At 46.1% G+C, this 4,424-nt stretch overlaps 1 protein-coding gene across 2 annotated transcripts in view; it reads left to right on the top strand.

Moving 5' to 3' along the window:
* The first annotated feature begins 3,605 nt into the window (after positions 1–3,605).
* gng7 (guanine nucleotide binding protein (G protein), gamma 7) overlaps positions 3,606–4,424 on the top strand; it is a 3,982-nt gene continuing 3,163 nt past the window's right edge. The window contains exon 1 of one of the 2 annotated variants that reach the window (XM_080535232.1): positions 3,606–3,674. The gene's annotated coding sequence lies outside the window, so the exon portion shown is untranslated. The remainder of the gene's footprint in view (positions 3,675–4,424) is intronic. The other variant, XM_080535231.1, reaches the window with a different exon arrangement.

Genomic DNA, 4,424 nt, shown 5'->3' with positions numbered 1-4,424 from the left:
ATTACTTTTTCAGTAATTACTTATTAATAAAGATTAGAAAAATTATGATTTTGGCCTGTTATGGCCTGAATCAAGCGGTCAAATGTGGCAGTACCCCAGAACAGACAGACACAGAGACTTGGGTAATAATATTAATATTTATTAAAAGGGGCTAGGCAGAGAATGGTCGTAGGGCAAGCGGGGTCAGGCAGGGGGGAGTAGTCGGCAGGTAGGCAGGGGTACTTAGGCAGGAGGGGGTAGTCGGCAGGCAGGCAGGGGCTTAGGCAGGAGGAGTAGTCGTTAGGCAGGCAGGGGCTTTAGGCAGGAGGGGGTAGTCGGCAGGCAGGCAGGGGCTTAGGCAGGAGGAGTAGTCGTTAGGCAGGCAGGGGCTTCGGCAGGAGGAGTAGTCGTTAGGCAGGCAGGGGCTTAGGCAGGAGGAGTAGTCGTTAGGCAGGCAGGAGGGTTGGCAGGGCAGGCAGGCAGGCAGGCAGGAGTGGACTGGTGAAGGAGAGAAAAACAAACAAACAAAATAAATAAAACGACTGGGAAAAATAAACAAGTAATTTAGGATCTAGAACACACTGGAGACAAACGAGGGAGCGAGACGACTAACCACTGGGGATCAGATTGATCAAGCATCAGACGGCAGGTTGTGGGGCCTTTTATGCAGGCCTCTCCTCCTAAGATTGTAAACACTTGCTGGAGCCGGCGCAGCTGTCTCAGATTGGGCCTGATTGGTCTCAACGAGCGGTGCCGAGGTGGAAACGAGTGGAGCCGAAGCGGGGTCCACAACAGAAATACTACTATGTTCATAAAATACAATTGCTAATACAGTGACAATGACAAATACCTGAAGTGCTGGTGACTCTCGTCAAGGTCTCATCTCTCAGAACCTCTCAGCCCGTCATTCTGTAAGACATATTTCAGGTCAGAGGTGTGGACACTTAAATAGTGTGGGCTTGCATGCTTTCCACTCAGATAGACTCTCATGAACATAATGTAGGCCTACTGTACTTGTTGAAGTCATCCTGTATACACATACTGCACAGAAAGAAGTAGGGTAGTGCATCCATCAAGCTGGTTAAATATCAGTGATGTGCAGTTCGTGAATGGATTATTTTTGATTCCACACAACATTACCATTCATTACAAAAGCATTTACCTTTTCTATAATGTATTATATCTCTAACAAAGCTAGCTAGCTGGCTAACAAGCTAACACCTGTTTGGTTAGCCCAGTAAACATACACACACACACACACACACACGATAACTTGTGTACGTTCGTAAACGACACACAAAATCACGCCAAGTCAGCTCTCTAAAGCTCCTTTCACACATACGAGCCTTCCCAGTAGATTCTATGGAATTTCCTGTGTCGGCTTATGTGTGAACGCAACTGACCAGGAAAATTCAACCAGGCAATCACCCAGGTTGGGACCATGTATTTTTCCATGGAATCTACCGGGTCGGCTTTTGTCTGAAAGGAAGCCTGAACCTTCCCTGGTCCGTCTCCTTTCACAGCTGTCCTGCATCGCGCATTCAGCAGGGCAGAGCGAATAAGAACTGCCCCAGACTCCGAATATCGCTACTACTAAATATAATTCCACACTGGACACTACTTCATTTCCAATCATAGTGGAGGTATGATATATGGCAGATATGTATGGCAGTCCCACACGCCTGTCCTGCTCGAATCTCAAGTAGCTTGTGTAAGCCCGGGGCAGCCAATATAATTCCACAACGGGATAGTACGTCGTTTACAATCATAGTTAGCCAGATTACTTACTTAGCTAGCTTACTTACTTATCAAATGTACATTTTGTGATATAGATGCATTACGAGCGGTGCACACACACTATCTCCTCCCAGCAGCAAATAGCCCTGCAGCGCACAGTCAGCAGGGAGAGCCCGCAGCACAGAGCACATAGCAATATGTCTAATTGAGTCAACTTGCATTATGCCCACCACCACCAGTAGGTAGGGATTCCATGCAATTTACAAGGACCTATGTGTGAAAGGGGCTTAACAAAGCTAGCTAGAATATGCCCTCACACTAATACGAATACTACCCCCCACCCACGTTTGCTAACAAATTCTAGGTATTTAGTGAATGTAAAATAGTTGGTTATTATATTGAGTGGGTTCTTCAACACTTCAATTTTCATAATATGCAAAAAACAGAAAACATGTTTTTTCACAACACAACTTGTTTGGCTCGTTTGCAAGGTTTCACAATTCACGACATGCGGACTAAATCACTAGACACACTAGACACTAACACAAACACATGAGAAACTCTGACTCATGAATCAGTGAGTTTCACAGAATTTTCTGAATTCCATGCTGCTATAATGTAATGTCCTACAAAACACTACAACCAAAGTTAGAACTAGAATCAAGTGGTCATCAATGTTTTGGTAACATTGAGCATTGAGCATTTTGAGCATCTTGAGCATTAATAGTGATACAGCCTCTTCAACCCCACATCACAGAGAGCAAGTGTGAAAAGGAGAGAGAGATACTTCAAAGGAAGGGAAAATGAAAGAGAAATGTATAGGCATCAGCATAATTTCACGCTCCAGTGGAAATGAGGCCAATGCGGTAAATGCTCTCTCTCTCTCTCTCTCTCTCTCTCTCTCTCTCTCTCTCTCTCTCTCTCTCTCTCTCTCTCTCTCTCTCTCTCTCTCTCTCTCTCTCTCCCTCTCCCCCTGTGATATAAATAGCTCTACCTATATGGCTATAATAAGCAGCTGGACTAGGGGTCCCTGAGACTGTCACTATAGGGGAGACCTGGGGGTTTGTGTGTGTGTGTGTGTGTGTGTGTGTGTGTGTGTGTGTGTGTGTGTGTGTGTGTGTGTGTGTGTGCGTGCGTGTGTGCGTGCGTGCGTGCGTGTGTGTGTGTGTGTGTGTGTGTTTGTGTGCCCGCGAGCGTGATAGGAAATTGATTGGCTTTCTTTAACTCGACCTATTAATACACGGCACGACAGAAATGCTGTCTGTCAACCATCAGCACATACATCGGATTTCAGTGTAGCCATTGAGTAATGGCGCCCTCCTGTGTCAATATCTCCTCATGCAACCTGCGGTTTGATATAGTGTTAGTTCACTGCATACAGATGTGCACATCATCGCGAATGTAATGAACACGACAGTTCTGTTCACACTCAGGCACAAGCATTGTGAATGATACTTCGTAATATAGGAAATATAGAAAAAATAGGGAAATAGCAGTGTTACAACTTTCATTTTCATAAGAATGAGGGGGTGGAGAGATGCAGCTTTGTAATGGGATTGGTTTTCGGTGGTGAATAAGGGCCGTCTTATCCGACTCCCCTAACCACAGATCTAGGGTCAGCTTACACTCCTCAAATCATTACCGTAACCATGGGTGGGAAAAATGTCAAATCTGGCCTCAGACCTGTGGTTATATCGTAACTTTATCCTATTCCACTCTGAACCGACCCTCTTTTTCTCAAGGGGGAAAAGCAAGTTTGTGTGTGAGCGCTTTGCTGTCACAAGTGGCGGAGGAAGGGAGGGAGGGAGAGAGAGGGAGGGAGAGAGAGGGAGAGAGAGAGTGGACAGACACGGCTAACGGAGGGGGTGGCGTTTGGCTCGGTAAAGACTGGGAGTGAACGAACGGCGGGGGAACCAGCTAACCTGGCCCTTTAAATCACAAATACAGCGCATTCGGAGGTGAGTCCAGAAAATGTTGATGATTTCTGTTTATATTCATACACCTTTTGCAAAAGCATGCCGTTATTTGCGCTTTATGTGCGCTCGTCAGCCCAGGGTTTTGGCCACCGCCGTTGCTGAGAACGGCTTCATCGGTGTCACGAATTCGGGTTTCCCAAGCCTGGGCTGGGAGAGGGTGGGGAGGAGTGGGTCCAGGGTCAGCTGTACTACATATCGGAGTAGCGGACTCCGTAGCGTAGATCGCATACAAAATTGACAGTGTCAAAACCGCTGGATTTTGGATTGGGAAGTGCCCAATTTGCGTAATATCGGAAAATAACGGTATGCGTTATAGCCCTATTACCACTGCCACCGAGTAGGTTCACAGCCTGCAAACATGTCAACACCCTATTCTCACAATAATCAGAAGGCTACAGCATATTAGCCATTACTGTCTGGCTTTTTAGGCCTACTGTAAATATTAATGTACAGAGCAATATCTTAATATGCTATGCACAGATGTGTGCGGCTATGTGTGTGTGTAGTACATAGCCTAGGAAAAGGACATGCTGTTCTATCCATCAAAATGCCCGCATTGTGTTTTCACAAGGCAGAGCAAGGCCTTACCGAGAAGCGGAGGACAGGGCTACTGACAAGGCTATTACACCGGCACTACCGCGATATAATCACAATAATAACCTAATCTCAAGAATGGAGAATTGACCTGTCTGTTGTATGACTGAGAAGAGTGTGGTGGCTGATAGCCTCGTA

This window comes from Nansenia antarctica (assembly GCF_963989245.1).
Source record: "Nansenia antarctica genome assembly, chromosome: 1".
Lineage (NCBI taxonomy): Eukaryota > Metazoa > Chordata > Actinopteri > Argentiniformes > Microstomatidae > Nansenia > Nansenia antarctica.
Note: the sequence above shows the minus strand (reverse complement) of the source record. Positions and strands in the feature narration are given on the sequence as shown.